Genomic DNA, 18,720 nt, shown 5'->3' with positions numbered 1-18,720 from the left:
AGATGGTGTGGTGTGAAAACAACATTGTAGTGGGAAAAATAAAAGATGAGAAAGTGGAGACAGCAAACGTACTTTGATGTCTCTCAAGAAATGTGATTCTTAGAAGAGATAGGGTACCTTCAGAGGGTGGAGGAGGTAGGGTGGTTTTGTTCTGTTCAAATGTTGGAGGATACCGAGTGTGTTTGTAGGAGAAAAGAGCCGGATTAGAGGGGAAAATTAATAATGGGGAACGAAAGGTTAGATGATTCAACAAAATCTGGGAATGGCTGAGATCCAGTGCACAGGTGCAGGGGTTAACCTTGATGAGGAGAAAGGGCACTTCTTGCTGTGGGTAAGGGAAGGAGGGCAAGAAGATGAATGAAGGCTACAGGACACGCATAATAATGGAGTGATTGGCCGGACTTAACGGTGAAGAGATTGGCTGTCATTGTAAAGAAAAGGCTAAGATAGCTTGAATTTTCTGGGGCTGGGCCAGACTTCAAATATTCAAATATCACATTCTCCATTCATTCCTTTCATTTATTCAGTGCCCTGTCTGTACAGACACTGGGGTCTACAGTGATACAACTTTTCATGTAATTTTGGATTTTGTTATACTGGGACTCAAGTGAGATACACTTTTTACTCTTCTAGAAGGCTCAAAGTAGAAATAAATGATCGAATCAGAAGAGTCCTTTGTCAGACCAGATGTCCCAACTTGGGGTTTAGAAAACACGGGCATCTCAACAATGGCGCCCTGTTTGAGGTTGAGAGGGAAGAGAGGCGAGATGGGGGGAAGGGGGATTACAGTAACCCCAGGAGGGTGCGCCTTCAACCAGGAAGGTGTGAACCTTCTGCGCACTTGGGGCCGCGCTGTAACCAAGGGTAACGGCTTCTACGCCTACACGGGTGTGCAGACCTGCTTCTTCCTCAAACCAGGTGCGTCTACGGAGGCTGAGCAGGACCAGACACAGGCCCAGCTTCGCCACCCAAAGTGCCCTCCGGCGATCTGCCACCGCCTGTGACTATTTGAGGTCACTGTTACTTTTGCCCCTAGTTAATTGCGAGGGGCGGGGGAGGGGAGAAGCGATGGGCGGGACGAATCACCTTTTCTATTTTACAATTGGTCGCAACGGGCTCCGAGTCCCGCCTGCTACGCCGCCGCCAACAGGCTCTCCGGGCTGTCACTCGAGCCGCCGTGGCCGCCCCTAGCCGTGGCTGGGATCTCGCGGGAAGAGCGGCGGGCACGGCTGTGGCTTGGTCTCCCGGCTGCGCGCGAAGCGGGAGGGCTCTCCTCACACAAGCGCTTCCTCGCGGAGAGGTTAGAGCTGCGGCAGCCGCAGGCCTGGGCCGCCCCTTCCCTGCCGCCGCCTTCTCTTCCTCAGGGCTTCTCGGTCCGCTCGCCCTCCGGCGCTCCCAGGTAAGGAAGCCCGGAGCGCGTCTCGGCTGCGGAGCGGTCGGGGAGCGGGGACTCGGAGCAGCCGGAGCGGGCTGGCTCCAGACGGGGGCGGCTCCGCGGGCTGCGCGGCGCTGCCTGGTGGGCGCGAGGCTTGGTGGAGCTCGGGAGCGCGGGGGGCAGGAGGCGGCGGGGTGGGACCCGGGTGCGGGCGCCCCAGGGCGGTGTGGCGGCTGCCGGGGCTCCTGGGGCGAGGCGGTTTATTGGGGATCTTGGGGCTCTTTCCACTTTGGGGTGGGGGTGGGTGGCGGCGCACAGGGTCCCGCCTCAGGGTCCAGGGAGATTTATCAGGGTCCTGGGGGTTCCTCGAGGTGGTGTAGCGGGGTTCCGGAACATGGGGGGGGGGAGTCCTCTTACCGCGGTCTCAGGCTCTTTGGGGGCAGAGGATTCAGTTTAGCAGGTCCGAGGTCTCTGAAGGGGCAGATCATTGGGGTCTTCGGGGGTCCTTTGAGCGGGACTGTTTCGCATCCCTGGGTGGAGAAGCAGCGTATTAGGGTTCCGGGGAGGGGGTTCTGTTTATCCGGGCCTCCCGGCGAGAGGGCGATGTATCTGCGTCCTGCAGGGGTCGGGCAGCCTTGGTGGGCTGCTGGGGGCGGAAGGGTGTTCGGCGGAGCCCGGCGTCTTTTCTGGGGTTTCTGTTTTGCCCAGAGGGGGGCGGTAACTTGGCATGGTCTCCAGTCTTTTCGGGGGCGACCGGGCGAGTTATCGGGTCTCCGGGTGATCTGGGATGGAGGGCGCGGCTCAGCAGGCGCTTGGGTGGGCTCGGGGGCTCTAGTGGCGTCCCGAGCCAGCCCCGCTAGACAGTCTGTGGCTGGCCAGCATCCTGGACCAGGTCTCTTTCCTAGATGAGATTTACTCAGCGCCCAGTGGGAAGATTGATGCGTGTCGTTTCTTAGTTGGAGAAATCGTGGGTTTGTTCTGCAGTTTGCTGTTCTCTGCCCCGGGATCCCTGTGGGGGCGTGCTCGGTCTTGCTGCTCCGGGAGCGTGAGAGTGGCAGCGCCTTAGGTGGGTATAGACTCTAGGTTCTTTAGGAGGCGAGTGTCCTCAGGTGGAGCGTGCCAGACGCTGAAGATACAGAAGGCTGTGTGGTTTTGGCTTCACTTTCCTAGATAGTCTGCTTTGCTGATCCTGCAATATTAGATCTGTCCTGAAGTCTTGCCTGAGTGCTAGGCAGAATCAAGTAGTGCTGGGAAGTGTGTTCCGGCTTCTCTCTGTCCTTTGAAAAACGTTCGTGGAGAGGGATAGCTTTTAAGTTTGGTCTCCAAATAATGTATTGAATTTGAGGTCCCAGAGCTAGAGCTCTGCGTCATTTGAGACCTGTAAACTAACAGCTCTTTTAGAGAATCCTGCTTTAACAGTTTTATTGTGAAGCTTGAGTTAGTCAGTCTTGACTCTAATGGAGAGTGCTTGGTAACCAGCCCAGTCTTAGGCGAAATTCAGATAAAATGGCCTGTATGTATGTGTATTTGGTTTTTTAAAAAAAATGGATCGCTTGGAAAGTGTGCATTTGCTTGACATTTCTTCAGGTTAGATAGCTACTTTATCACAGAGGCCTGTAAATGAAGCCTGATGTGGCAGGCAGTGGAGTCCATATTCACAGTAATTTTGTAATTTTGGGTAAACAGACAAATTTGACTTTGCCAAAGCATTTTGCCTGCCTTAGCCTTTTTCTTAGTGTCAGTTTTTTTAGATTGACATTTCTTTTTGATCTTAGAACCAGAAAGGTTAGGGACAGTGTACTTAATCCTTGAGTTTTGCAATCATTTTTTAAAAAGGAGGGACTCCTACGTAGCAAATATTTAACTCTTTGAAGAGTGTAAGAGTTTTGTTTTTTTTTTATTAAATTTTTTTTTCAACGTTTTTTATTTATTTTTGGGACAGAGAGAGACAGAGCATGAACAGGGGAGGGGCAGAGAGAGAGGGAGACACAGAATTGGAAACAGGCTCCAGACTCCGAGCCATCAGCCCAGAGCCTGACGCGGGGCTCGAACTCACGGACCGCGAGATCGTGACCTGGCTGAAGTCGGACACTTAACCGACTGCGCCACCCAGGCGCCCCCTTGTTTTTTGCTTTAGTTATAATTCAAACCAAAATGCCTGATTGACTTTTATGGCTATCGAAACTGATCAATTGAGCAGATATTTGGGTGGAACTATAGCTAAAAAACCCTAAGCAGACCATTTTTTCCCCTCATTAGTTTTGAAAGACAAATGATAAATTAAGCAAATTTCAGTAACTTTGAAAAAAAAAGCAGCTTTCATGATTTCTAAGTAAACATATTAGTCAACAAAATCTTTGATTATCTGCTAGGTGTCACAACATTGGAGGTACAGTGATTTCCAGCTCACATATAACCTATGTTGAGCGAGAGAAAGATAGCAAATAAAATGAATACATAAAATAATTAAGATGCTGATAATGAAGAAACATTGGGGTTCAGCTCACTTTTTAAAATAACCCCTGAGTAATATGATTGATGTCTGTTGTCATAACCAGGAACCAAGTAAGGTAATGATCTATCTTCTGAATTATTAAAGATGGAATAATGATCAGTAGAGTTTGGGTGTTAAATATATATTGACTCTGAGGATTAGTACTTTTTGTTATATAATCATAAAAAAGTCTGTAAGGATACATAACAAACTTCTAAGTATTGGGGGAGGGATTCTTTTTTTAAATGTTTATTTATTTTTGAGAGAGAGAGAGAGAGAGAGAGAGAGAGAATCCCAGTATGTGCTGACTGCAAAGAGCCCCTTGTAGGGCCCGAACTCATGAACTGTGAGATCATGACCTTAGCCAAAATCAAGAGTCAAGACCTTCAGTCAAGACCTTTAACCTACTGAGCCACCCAGGTGCCCCTTTGGGGCATTCTTTAATAAGAGAGCATTGCAGAGTCCTGGAAGAGAGCTGTTAATTTTATACTTTTGTATTATTTGAATCTGTTTCGATGAGTGGACATAACAAGTGGAAACTAAAGAAGTCTAAAAATTAAAATCTTTTGGTCACTATGCAAATTTGTGAAAGGTACAGTATTTATAAGGCATTTTGTCAGTGTTGCCACTCCCATTGTGTGTACTAGTGAAGGAAAAAAATCTATTTCAAGGATCTAAAATTATAGGGGATGGGGAGCACAACAGAATAAGAAGAGTACTGAGCTCCAAATAAAACGTTAACACATGTTAAAGATGTTAGATGTTTAATTATATAAAAATAAATTAGGGGCGCCAGTCAGTTAAACACCCAACTCTGAATTTCAGCCCTGGTCATGGTCTCATGGTTCGTGAGTTCCAGCCCCACATCGGGCTCTGTGCTGACAGCTCCAAGCCTGCTTGGGATTCTCTCTCCCTCCCTCGCTTTGCTCCTTCCTGCCTCTCTCTCTTTCTCTCTCAAATAAATACACTTAAAATAAAACAAATTAAGGCCTTTCTATTTTAAAATTTAACTATTTCCAAGTTTGAGAAGGGAGGTTTTTATAAACTCCTTAGACGAGAATACTTTGTGTTTCTGTGGATGGAGGTGTTCTTATTGTGGCACAGACTTCAGGAAGAGATTTCTTTTGTCCAACCTATGGACACATCTAATAGATTTGTTTCTCTTCTGAGGCATATGAAACAAAAATAGTTTTATGGTTCATTATTACTATAATTTATTACTATTTATATTTCATTATTACTATAATGGGTTATCGTTCAAGATTCTGGAATGATAAATGTGATACACTAAAGCAATTTTTAGAAAGGAAATCGTAAGATATGAATTCCAATCTTCACTGTGCTATTAACCATATGGCCTTGGGTAATTTCTTAGTCTCTTACGGCCTTAGTTTCCATATATATAAAATTACAGAGAAGTCCCTGTCAATAATCAGTGCAAACTCCAATTCTAATGATTCTTGTGCATTAGTTTTGATGTTGCCTGTCAGCAGTATTCTGTGTACAAAAAGGAATGGGTGCCTTAAAGAGTAGCTAGTTCTCAGGATACATCTAGATCCATGTATTTTTACATATGATACCTAATTTTAGAAACTTCTTTCTTTTTAAGATATATAGGACATATTTAATTTCAGAATATACATTCATGAAGGTAAATGATTTTTTTAATACTTTAGATTTATCTGTTAAAGCATTATTATTTTTATTTCTGATTTCTGGTTCTCTAATAGAGTATCTATGTGATAAGGTAATGTACTTATTTAACTTAGGGTGTAGAATGATGTCTCTAGTGGTTGACCCCCTTTAATCCATTCTTTACGCTCCTGCCAAGGTGACTTCTAAAAAGCAAATCTGTTTGGGGTGCCTGGGTGGCTCAGTCAGTTGAGCGCCTGACTTTGGCTCAGGTCATGATCTCACGGCTCGTGAGTTCGAGCCCCGCGTCGGGCTCTGTGCTGACAGCTCAGAGCCTGGAGCCTGTTTCGGATTCTGTGTCTCCCTCTCTCTCTGACCTTCCCCCATTCATGCTCTGTCTCTCTCTGTCTCAAAAATGAATAAAAATTAAAAAAAAAAAATAAAATGCAAATCTGTTCAATGCTTCTTTCTTAAAATCCATACTCTCCTTTACCTACAATACACATTTAGTTCTAACTTTATCATTACTAGGCCCTTCACCATCTGGCTCATTTCCTGCATTTCCCCTGCCGAAAATCTGAAGCTCCAACTGTACTAATCCAGTCAGTTCGCTGAAAGAGTCATACTGTTTCCTGACTCAGAGCCCTCTCATATATTCTCCCCGCTGTTTAGAATGCCTTTCTTTCTCCTGTCTTGCTGACAAAGTCTGCTGCTTTTTCAAGGTACAACTTAAGCACTATCTGCTTTTTAAGTCTTCTGTGTCCTCTGATTGTCCCTCTTTCTTACCTCACTGAGTTATGCACTCTCTATGTCTTGTTCATTCATTCTCTTATGTTCACTGGTATGCTGTAATTATTTATGTCTGTTGCTGGGTCCTCCAGACTCGAAGCCAAGTTTATATTTGTCTTACTACTTTTTGAATCTCTATTGTTTATTTTACACAGTTGGCTCTCATTACAGGTTTGAACTATCTGTGCCAAGATTGACCATTTTCATAATGTCCGAGTTAAGCCCAAATCTAAGTCTTGTCCTATTTTTCTAAAATTTGGGGCTTTTTAAATTATCTTATTCTCTTACCCTATGACCACAAACTGATATTAGATCTGTAGTTCTTATCCTCATATTTAAGAAGTGAGATTCCCAGCACTATAGGAGTTAAGGGTTACTCTGTTAAACTTGCAGATTTTGAGGCAACCACTAATCCCTATAACTAAAATTGGTAAGAAAGTTATAAACTAGTTTGGGTATTTAAGATCTTGGTATCAGTGATGTGGTAGGTATTTTTTACCTACCTGGCTGCTTTCTGTATGGGACATGATTGTTGTCAATGCGTGTGTCTTTATATTGTCTGTTTATTTGCTGAAGATTTAATACTTGCTCAGGGTCATTATCTACTAAACAGCATGCTGTAACTAGATGCAGGTCCGTTGTACTCCAAGTTCTATGCTTTTCCAAATCCTATACTGCTTTTTGAAATGTGACTGCTTATTTAGTGTATTAAAATTATTCATAGATATTTTATTCATTTTATAAATTGAAGAAGTAGGTTGTAATGTTTATTCATTCAGTTTTTTCACAAAAGCTAAAGTAGAGAATTTGAGATTGTTTGGATTTAAGGGATCATTTAATCCAACCCTTCGTGTAGCATATGAGGGAATTGACACAGGCAAGAGTAGTTGAATGACTTGCTCAAGATCATGCAGCTAATTGGTTAAGATTTTCTTTGTTAAGCTAGTTGTACACATAGGTGTTAAAAAAAACCATTACTTGAAAGGAATACCAGGTGCCTCTTCCCTCCTCCCCCCAAGAATAAAAGCCTGGAGTGGCTTTTAGAAAAAGTGATGTCGAGGATCTCAGAGTCTTAAGGACACGGCTCAGAGAAAATCCGGACTTTGGATCATGACGCATGGAGACGCCTTGGTGCCTTTACTCACGTAGCTCCCTAGTCTTTGCTTCTGTCCTCCCTCTTTTATCTTTTTGAAAATCTATCCTCAGTTTACTAACTTTATGCCTGATGAAGTTATTGGTGTCAGCCTTACCAGTAACCATTTAAGTGCCATCCATAGGGCAACTGTAGAGATAGAAAAAAAGCAAAAAATCTAGTCACTGCCCTAAAGAGGCTTGGTTTATTTGGGAGTGGGAGACAGTATGTATTAGATTGCAAGGTAGTATGTAAAGATGTCATGAGCGATACAGCTGTAGGAGCTCAGAAGATATCAGGGTGGATTGGGCTAGTAGTTACAGAAGTTTCTGTGTAAAAAAGATTTGACTTAAGTCAATCTTTTAAAAATATTTATTTATTTAGTGTTTATTTATTTTGAGAGAGAGAGTGCCTGTGTGTGGGAGAGGGGCAGAGAGTGAGGGAGAGAGCATCCAGGCAGGCCCTGTGTTGTCAGAGCAGAGCCTGACTCCGAGCTCTTAACAAACTCTGAGATCATGACCTGAGCTGAAATCAAGAGTCGCATGTTCTACCCACTGAGCCAGCCAGGTGCCCCGATTTAAGTTAATCTTTATTTTTTTAAAACAAACTCCCTGTTTTTTTATTATTATTTTTAATATTTGCTTATTTTGGGGAGACTGAGAGACAGAGTGCAAGCAGGGGAGCGGCAGAGAGAGAGGGAGACACAGAATCCGAAGCAGGCTCCAGGCTCCGTGCTGTCAGCACAGGGCCCGACGTGGGGCTCAAACCCATGAAGCGTAGGATCATGACCTGGGCCGAAGTCAGACTCTTAACTGACTGAGCCACCCTGGTGCCCCTAAGTTAATCTTTAAATGAGGAGGTGGAGTCAAACTCTTCATTAAACTCTCATTGTTTTGCTTTGTTTTGTTTTCTAATCTTACCTTTGCTTACTTCCCTGCAGTCATGGTGGACTTCTCTCTGTTTCAGGAGGCCTGAAACATGTTCTTCCACACATCCGTGTCTCTTTCCTTTCCTTCAAGTCTTAGTTAAAATATCACCCCTTCTGTGAGGCCTTTATTGGCCACCTTGTTTAAAATCACAGCATCCTTTCTACACTCTCTTCCTGTTTCTCTTCCCTGCTTTGTTTCTTTGTTTTCTTCTTTCTGTTATCCAGCATACTCTATATTTTTATTGTCTTTCTACCCCTAGTATACTATAAGATCCATGAGGGCAGGGAGTTTTACTCGTTTTATTCAGTGCTATCTCCCTAGCACCCAGAACAGTGCCTGTTACTAAGTAGGTGCTCAAATTTTTATTCAATAAATAAGATAATTGAACTTTAAAGCAGGAATTTGAAAATTATTTGATTTAACTTCTTCTCCTTCCTTTGTTCCTCTTTCCTGGCTGGCAGAGAGGAAGGGGAATTTTTCTCTTCCATTTTCTAAAAAAAATGTATGGGACTTCAAGAAAATCATACACAGTACAGAAATTCTAAATAACTTAATAAACTTCTACATGTGTAAACGTGTAGTCACCAGCCAGATCAGGATATAGAACACTTCTAGGACCTTAGAAGCCTTCCTCATGTTCTCTCCTAGTCAGTATTTCCCAACAGTAACCATTATTCAGACTTCTTTCATAATAGATTAGTTTTGTTTATTCCTGAACTTCATACAAATTGAATCAACCTGGTTTCCTTTGCTCAGCATTATGTCTGTGAGATTCATCCATGCTTTTTTTTTTTTAACAGTAGCTCATTCTTTTTCATTGCAGTGTAGTATTCTGTTGTTTGAGTACATATATTTTTGTTCTATTCTTTTGATACATTTGGGCCATTTCCAGTTTTTAGCTCTTAGGAACAGAGCTGCTCTGAACAACTTTGTACCTGTCTTTTGGTGGACATAATGGTTAAGTTCTTGGCTAAATTACTAGGAGTTACTTATCTCCATATATAGAGAGACATACACATAATTCTTAATCCCACATGGTTTTTAGCACGTTAGATGGTCATTAAATGATTGAAGATAAATTATTAACTAATCATGTACTGTGAGATTATCTCGAACTTATTAAAAATATTGGAGAACTGTTTCTGGTCCACACTTGTTTCTTATATCTGACATAAAACATAGCTTTATCCAGGCTTTACACATTTCTCTTTCATCTGGGTTTGCCTTTTTTTCTAAGCCATATTCCTTATTACTTGCTCTTCCTCCTCCAGAAAATGGGAGAAGAAATATGTGCAGGAAAGAAAGAGACCATTCAAATTAATTAATTTCAAGATGTGAATTTCAGAACTGGTTGGCTATTTTTCTATAATTTTTCAACAATAAGTCATTTTTTCTGACATTTGGTTCTTCTGTATATTTCTTTAATATTCTATATGCTTTGAAATCAACTTTGCTAATGCATTCATAACATGGGTAAAAAAGCTTTGAGTCTGTTTTTTATTTTTGTCATGTGTTATGTTTTGGGGTATGTCAAGCAAAGGCTTTCTTTGATGGCCTTAAATAATTCTAGAAGTGGCTTTAGTTGGTGAATAATGCAAATAAGAGCTCCTACAATAATAGAAGAGATCTGGAGGAATATTTTTCTAATTCTGGAAAAGTTTACAGTTTTCTTTTGAAGTGATTTCTAAGCTGACTTGAAAGACTAATAGGAAACAAGGTGGATAGGACACCTCATAGGGAATGGGGTGAAAGAACACTCTAGGTAGGGAACTGCATTTGCAGAGAGAGAGCAGAGAGGGAGAGAGCAGGGCAGATTTGAGGATCTGCAGGTAATTCAGGAAGGCTGCAGCAGTGGTTTTCAAGCTCTAATGTGCATATGAATCTCCTGTTGCATATGAATCTTCTAACATGCTTACAGGTGATGGAAATGTTGCTGGTTCAAGGATCATACTTTCTTGCAAACTGCTGGGTTAAGATGTAGAAAGAAGGTGAGAAGGAAGGAGTGGGGAGTGAAAGCAAGGACCATCCCATGAGTCTTACAACCAATGTAAGGAATTTGGGCTTAAGGCAGTGGTAACCCAATGAAGAGTGCTAAGAGTAATAGTGAACTTGTGAGTTAAGTGGTCAGTAGTGGTGGATATAATCTTTAGGGATATACCCCATCTACATTTGCAACTGTACAGATTAATGTCTGAGAAATGGTAATTTATTCATCAATAACTACTTTTCCCACTAGCAGACTCTGCTTATTTAAAGGAAAAGTTTGGTTATATTTATTAGTCAATTTTTTTATTTTTTATTTAAAAAAATTTTTAAATCTTTATTTATTTTTGAGAGAGAGACAGAGTGTGAGCAGGGGAGGAGCAGAGAGAGAGGGAGACACAGAATTCAAAACAGGCTCCAGGCCCCAACCTGTCAGCACAGAGCCCGATGCAGGGCTCGAACTCACACGCCATGAGATCACGACCTGAGCTGAAGCCGGACACTCAACCGACTGAGCCACCCAGGTGCCCCTGGTAATATATATTAGTTTAGATGTTATATGTTTGTTTAAGGAGTTCTTTCTTTCAGGGATATTATTTATCCTAATAACTATCATTATAATTTAACTCATAATTACATTATTAATCCTGTTTGATGGGATTTAATTTTTGTCCATATTGTGTACCATATTATAGTCTGATGTTTTCTTTTATTTTTATTTTATTCTTATTTAAAAAAATTTTTTTTAATGTTTTTATTTATTTTTGAGACAGAGACAGAGCATGAGCAGGGGAGGGGCAGAGAGAGGGAGACACAGAATCTAAAGCAGGCTCCAGGCTCTGAGCTGTCAGCACAGAGCCTGACACAGGGCTGGAACTCACAGACTGTGAGATCATGACCTGAGCTGAAGTCGGACGCTTAACCGACTGAGCCAGGCGCCCCTTCTTTTATTTTTTAATTGTATTGATTTAAAAATGAGCTAGCTGCTAGTGCTTATTGTATTGAATGGTAGTGCTTATTGTATGGTAGGAATGATCTTAAGATACACAGTAATTTGAGTTACTCTTTATGGGTTTCCCTAAATGTTATTAATTAGAAGGTTTTGACTTAATTTGTTTCAACTACTTTTTTTTTTTTTTTTTAAATTTCAACTGCTTAAATACTGTATCAGTTTGGGATTCCTGGGTGGCTGGGTCGGTTAAGCATCTGACTCTTGATTTCAGCTCAGGTCATGGTTTCGCAATTCGTGACATTGAGCTCCACATTGGGCTTGCGCTGACAACATGTTGCCTGCTTGGGATTCTCTCTCTCTTCTCTCTCTCTCTCTGCCTCTTTCCCTACCCCTCTCTTTCAAAATAAATAAATAAACTTAAAAAAACAAAAATAAATACTACATTAGTTTTGCAATATTATAAATTTAAGAATAAAGGTATGTGTTTATGCTTTGTAGGTTAATATTATATTTTCCTCCCGATTTTATAAGTTCTAGGTACTCATTTTAAAAACTTGGAGAAATACAAAAGGCAAAATTGTAAGCTCAGCCCAAATATAAGCATTACTAACGTTATGTTATACATTCTTTTTCCTCTTCTGATGATTATTTATTCATAATGTGCTGTTGATTCCCCACCAAGCATTATATCATGAAGAATTTCCTATTTGGTAAAATTATTTCAAAACCTAAATTTTAATAGCACAATGTTCTATTGAATGAATGTGTAGTGATTTAACCATTCCTAATTATTGAAAAATTTTTCCTCTGCTGCTAACATTGAAGAAAATCTTCGCATAATTGTTCTCCATACTTATTTTCTTAGGATAGGAATAAAAATTTTTAGTCAAAGATAAGACCTTAAAAAAATTAGATACTGTCATATTGTTTTCTAGAAAGGTTATGACAATTTGTATGCTAGTATTCAGCTTTTCTAATTTGGTAAGCAGAAATGATCTTACTTTAATTTGTTGTTTTTATTATAATTGAAGTTGAACATTGAACATTGTAAGTTGTTTTTAACACAATTACATATTAAAATATTTTAAAAATATCTTAAAAAAATTTTTTTTAACGTTTATTTATTTTTGAGACAGAGAGAGACAGAGCATGAATGGGGGAGGGTCAGAGAGAGAGGGAGACACAGAATTTGAAACAGGCTCCAGGCTCTGAGCTGTCAGCACAGAGCCCGCCGCGGGGCTCAAACTCACGAACCGCGAGATCATGACCTGAGCCGAAGTTGGACGCTTAACTGACTGAGCCACCCAGGCGCCCCTAAAAATGTCTTCAAGAGAAAGCCTCATGCATTATTTTGTAAGGCAGAATATTTTAACTGGAATTAATAGGCAAATTAATTTTTGAATAGTTTTTACAAAAGCATACAAAATTCAAAGACCCAAACAGTTGCCTGAGAGGCAACCATTGTTAATCACTTTCTTGTATATACTTCCAGATGTATGGTAGATCGTGTGTGTGTGTATTTGTATGCCGGAACATTAGACAAATTATGGAGAACATTCATTAAAATACTGTCTAGTTCAGATGTGGGATTGTGTACTAAATTGTGTACTAAAAATTAGAAAGGGTCTAAAAATGATTAGTATCTGGCCACTAGCCCAGAAGGAAGAAAAGCAGGGTCTGGCAGCATTTGGCAGTAATTTTCTATAAGACAAGTGGCCTTAGCTCTTTTTATTATTGGATCGATTCTTTGACAATAGCACTTCTGTTTATGGTACCAATTCTGTAGCACTGTTCCAAAAAGCAAAGCCAAGTTTTTGAAAATTAGTTGATACCTGAAAGAAACTCTAAAGTACAAAACCTATTTGGAGGTATTTAGGGGAAAGATACTTTATTTATTTATTTATTTATTTATTTTTTTTTTTTTTTGGTGTTAGGATTTTTCTGCTTGAGAGTTAAAGTTTTAGCAGAATTTTCATGACTTTGTTGCTTAACATTGGAAGCTTGAGCTTGAATAATTACAAATAAAATTTATCATTTTCCTAAACTCTTATTTACCTAATTCAGAAACCAATTATCCATGATATAAATATATTTTTAAAGTATAGTTTTTAAAAAGTTTTCATGCTAATGCTACTATATGGTGGTAATTGGTCTCATACATCAAAGATCTTGAGCTTGACTTGAATGTTACTGCTAAATATGTGATTCGAGCAATAAGAATCAGAGGTTTTAATTGGATTGTACAGAGCTTTAATGCTCTAGGCATAAAAATGTTTGCTTTTAGGATAGATTTCTTTTAAGGCTCTTGTTTCCAAAAATAAAATTTGGGGATGGCTATTGAATACTAACTGAATACTAACTCAATACTAACTCTGTGTGGCCCAGGGTAAGTAGGGGTATTATGAGAATTCCTATTTGTTGGAATTCATATCTTCCATTCCAGATTAATTATGAAGTTGTAAAGGCTGCTAAAGAGTTTGCACCTGATAATGGTTGATAATATTTGAGGAATTTAAAGAAGGAGTTTATCAGAGGTCAGAAAAGATCATCTTAATTTTTAAAACAGGTTTAATTTTGAAGTCGTTATGTATTCCTAGGAGAATTGCAAAGATAGTACAGAGAATTCCCATACACCTTTTACTCAGCTTACCCTAATTGACATCTTGATATAACCATGATTATCAAAAGTAAGAAATGCATCCTGATTTTTAAAAAGAAAATTCAACAAAATTTCTTTTAACGAGCTACTATATGTAAAAGAGTGTTTTAGCTGAAGTATATACAATGTTGGAAAACAAGTAAAGGATGCAGATAATAATAAACTGATGAGTTAGGCATTATTCCTAAACAAATTCTCAGATTAAAAAATTTTTTTTTCTTAATGTATGTTTATTTTTGAGAAAGAGAGTGCAAGCTGGGGAGGAGCAGAGAGAGAGGGGGACAGAGGATTTGAAGTGGGTTCTGTGCTGACGGCAGCAAGCTGTTGCAGGGCTCGAACTCACAAACCATGAGATCATGACCTGAGCCGAAGTCAACCGACTTCGGTGGTGTCAACCAACACCACCCAGGTGCCCCCAAATTCTCAGATTTTTGAACACACGTGTTGTTGGTACTTAGAAAAGAAGACGCTGATCACTAGGAGCCAGCGTGGGTTCCCAGAGAACAAGTCATGCCACACTGGTCTCACTTCTTTTCTTATAGGGGTAACTAAACTGGTAGGTACATCAGGAGATACTCTGCCATTGTACGTCTAGAATTATAGCCACGTTTATTGGATTTTTAATTTTGTGCTGGGCACTGGGTTAAATGCTTTACATAGATTGCCTCATTTAGTACTGTTTTACAAATGAGGTAAGGTACCCCCAAGGTTATACAGATAGCATTTGACAGCCTTTTATGATATCTTTATAGACAAGTTAGAGAAATGTAGTCTGAATACTTGCATAGGTAGGTGGATTTGTGACTGATCAATGGGCTGATGTTAAAATTAAACTGCAATTCATTCTTAGTGTGTCCCTCAAGATGCTGCCTTCCCCTATGTCCTATTTAAAGTGTTTATCCGTTACTCTCAAAATTATGAGGGTAGTATGTTATGTGGCAGAATCAGGATCCTTCCTCTATTAATTTTTAATAATTAGACTGTATCTAAGAAACTATTTGTAATAATTCTGTATTTGATATGTCTGGTTCATAGGGACAAAAAAATTCTTACAATTGAATTTTTTTTTTTTTTAATCTGCACAAATACAGTATTGAAGGCTTGGAGGGCTATCAGGTGGGATTTTTTTGTTTGAAGTAGGTGTGTGCCTAGGTGGGTCTCTCTATTTGTCTGAAGTCGATGAGTCAGTGGTTTATTATAACTGCTCCAAAGGCTCACCCTCGCTTAAACAGCATTATTTTGAAGTAGTTTGTCTAAAACATAGTTGATTATCCTTTTCTATTCTGCCTTTAGCTGAGTTCTCAGTTCTATTTGCCACATCTTGAGGAGGATGTTGATGGTGTATTCAGAAGGAGGGTAATCAGAATGAAGCAGTGTCTGAAACAGATACTTGCAAAATAATTGAAACATTTGAGATTTTCAGCCAGGAAAAAAGAAGACTTTAGTGGGGTATATGGGAATGCTTTTCAAATTGGTAATTGAGTGATCTTTAACATTCTTCCTGACTCAAATGTGTGGTTCTGGTAAACACATGAAGGAATGGCACGTGGAAGAGGGAGTGAAGCATATCTTTTGTATCCCCAGAGGATAGAACTAGGAACAATGAAAGTTAGAGGAAGGGAAATATTGGTACATGATGAAGGTTTTCTGTTTTTTGTGTTTTTTTTTTTTTAACATTTATTTATTCTTGAGAGAGACAGAGCATGAGTGGGGGAGGGGCAGAGAGAGCGGGAGACAGAATCTGAAGAGGCTCCAGGCTCTGAGCTGTCAGCACAGAGCCCGAAATGGGGCTCGAACTCACGAACTGTGAGATCATGACCTGAGACGAGGTTGGACGCCCAACCGACTGCGCCACCCAGGCACCCCATAATGAAGGTATTTTTAACAATCAAAGTGAAAATAGAGTGGACAGTTTCTCACTGTGGTGTTAAAGCGTGTGTTGAGTAGTGTTTAATCAATGTATTCTTTAAGGACTTTTCCAACTCTGATTTTTTAAAATTTATTTTACTTTTAAGTAATCTTTACATCCAGCGTGGGGCTTGAACCTTCAGTCCTGAGATCAAGAGTCACATGCTCTACCAACTGAGCCAGCGAATACCCCCAATCTTTGTTTCTATTTCTTCATTGGTTATAATTCCCCAGAGTAAAATTTTCTCTTGGGTACATCATTTATTCTCAGAACCTTATGGTCTTATATAGTATAAAGTGTTAGTAATAACAAAGTTAAACAACAGCAGAACATTTTTCACTTGCTAGGTTGATAAAGATTAAAAAGTTCAGTAATACCCCACCATGGCAAGGATGTTTAGAATTGCTCACTCATACACTCTAGGCAGGAATGTAAATTTGTGCAGTTTCTTGGAAGGAAAAGTTGGTTTTACTTATTAAAATGGTAAATTTTCATACTTTTTGACTCAATAATTTTAAAGAATTTATCTTTAAATGCCTAAGCCCTAAATGATTTTTTTTTTTTTAAAGAGAGAGAGAGAGAGAGCAAACAAGAAAGCAAGTAGGGGAGGAGCAGAGGGAGAGGGATAGAGAATCCCATGAGCCCCATGCTGGGCTTGATCCCACGACCCTGAGATCATGACCTGAGCTGAAATCAAGGGTCAGATGTTTACCCGACTGAGCCACCCAGGTGCCCCCTAAATGATTCTTTATATGGGTTAAATAAATGATTGTACAAGCATACAATGGGATGTCACACAGCCATAAAAAGAAAGAAAGGAGGAGTACTTCCGCATGAATTCATCTTTAACACATTATTGAGTGAAGAAAGTTGCAATACAATATTTATGGTATGCTGACATTACTGTAAAAAAGTAAGCTGTGAAAAAAATGTAAGTTGTGTGTATGTGGGTGAATAGGCAAATATATATGCACACATTAATAAGCACATTTATGCTTCTATGTTAAAGACTTCTCTGGAAGGATACATAAGAAAAGGAGTAGTTTCTTCTGGAGAGGGGCTCGGAGATTGGAAGTCTGAGATCTCAGTAAGACTTTGGTTTGCTTATGTACATTTACACTTTTATACTGTGTGTGTGTGTGTGCGTGTGTGCGTGTGTGTGTGTGTGTGTGTGTGTAGGTTGGTCAAGAGTGTGTTTCAAAATTTTTTTTGTTTGAAGTAATTACAGATTCTTAGGAAGTTCTTAAATTAGCACAGAGAGGTCCCATGTACCCTCATCCAATTCCCACCAATGGTCACATCTTACATAACTATAGTACTATATCAAAACCAGGAAATTGGCATTGGTACAACCCACAGATCTTGTTCAGATTTCACCAGTTTTACGTGTATTCATTTGTGTGTGTATATAATTCTTTGAAGTTTTATCACATGTGTGGATTTGTGTAATCAGCATTACAACTGAGATACAGAACTGTTTTATCACCAGTAAGATCCTTGTGATCCTTTATAATCATATCCGTCCCCTTAACTTCTGGCAACCACTAGTCTGGACTCCATTTTTGAACTCTGCCATTTCCAGATGATATATAAATGGAATCAAAAAGTATGTAATCTTTGAGACTGACTTTTTTTTTACTCGGCATAATTCCCTTGAAATCCATCCAGTTGTTGGATATATCAATAATTCCTTTTTATTGCTAAACAAAACCCAGTGGTATGCATGTACCAGAGTTTATTTAATCTTCACCCATTGTTGAACATTTGGGCAGTTGCTACTTTGGCTATTACAGCTGTGATCAACATTTCTGTGTAAGACGTGAGATTTCATTTCTCTGGCATGAATGTCTAGGAGTGTGAATTACTGGGCATTATGGTAAATATTTAAGAAAGTGTAAAGTATATTTTAAGAAGCTGTCAGCCCATTTTCCAGAGTGGTATACCATTTTAGATTCCCATCAGCATTGTATGAGAAACCTAGTTTCTCGCCCTTCCTTGGCATTTGGTATTGTCACTACTTTTTACTTTAGGTGTTCTAATAGGTGTATAGCGGTAACTCTTCGTGGTTTAATTTGCATTTCCTTGATGACTAATGATGTTGAACATATATTTGCCATCCGTATCCTCTTTGGTGAAATGTCTCATGTCTTCTATTTTTTAATTGAATTTTTTGTTTTACTATTGAATTTTGAGGGTTCTTTATTCTAGATAAGAGTCCTTTGTTATAGAAGTGGTTTGCAAATTCTGTATTTGTCTGTTTAATCTAACTTGTCAAATTTATTGGCATAAAGCTTTCATGTTTTCCTGTTATCCTTCTAATATCTATAGAATCTATAAAGCTGTCACTTCTTTCATTCCTGATATTGGTTGTGTCTTTCTCTGTTCCCCTCATCAGTCAGGTTAGATGTTTATTAATTTTATTGCTCTTCTCAGAGAAATCAGTGGGTTCCGTTCTAGACCACTGCAGTAAAGAGAGTATTGCAATAAAGTGTGTCAGGTGAGTTTTTTTGTTTCCCAGTGTGTATAAAAGTTATGTTTATACTATACTGTAGTCTATTAAGTGTGCAATAGCATTGTGTCCAAAAGAACAGTGTACATACCTTAATTTAAAAATACTGTATTGCTAAACTTGCAAACTATCATCTGAGCTTTCAGTGTTGTAATCACTAATCACAGATCACCATAACAAATAGAATAATAAAAAAAGAGTTTGAAATATTGTGAGAATGACCAAAATGTGACACAGAAGCATAAAGTGAGCTAATACTGTTGGAAAAATGGCACTGATGGATTTGTCTCAACACCACATGGCCACAAACCTTCAATTTGTAAAAAAACACCATTATCTGTGGAATATAAAAAAGTG

At 39.5% G+C, this 18,720-nt stretch overlaps 1 protein-coding gene across 1 annotated transcript in view; it reads left to right on the top strand.

Moving 5' to 3' along the window:
* Positions 1–1,231: 1,231 nt before the first annotated feature.
* GLCE (glucuronic acid epimerase) overlaps positions 1,232–18,720 on the top strand; it is a 116,791-nt gene continuing 99,302 nt past the window's right edge. Inside the window, exon 1 of the mRNA XM_030317830.2 lies at positions 1,232–1,399. The gene's annotated coding sequence lies outside the window, so the exon portion shown is untranslated. The remainder of the gene's footprint in view (positions 1,400–18,720) is intronic.

This window comes from Lynx canadensis, chromosome B3 (assembly GCF_007474595.2).
Source record: "Lynx canadensis isolate LIC74 chromosome B3, mLynCan4.pri.v2, whole genome shotgun sequence".
In the NCBI taxonomy this organism is placed as follows: domain Eukaryota; kingdom Metazoa; phylum Chordata; class Mammalia; order Carnivora; family Felidae; genus Lynx; species Lynx canadensis.
This window is presented reverse-complemented; position numbering and strand designations above follow the sequence as displayed.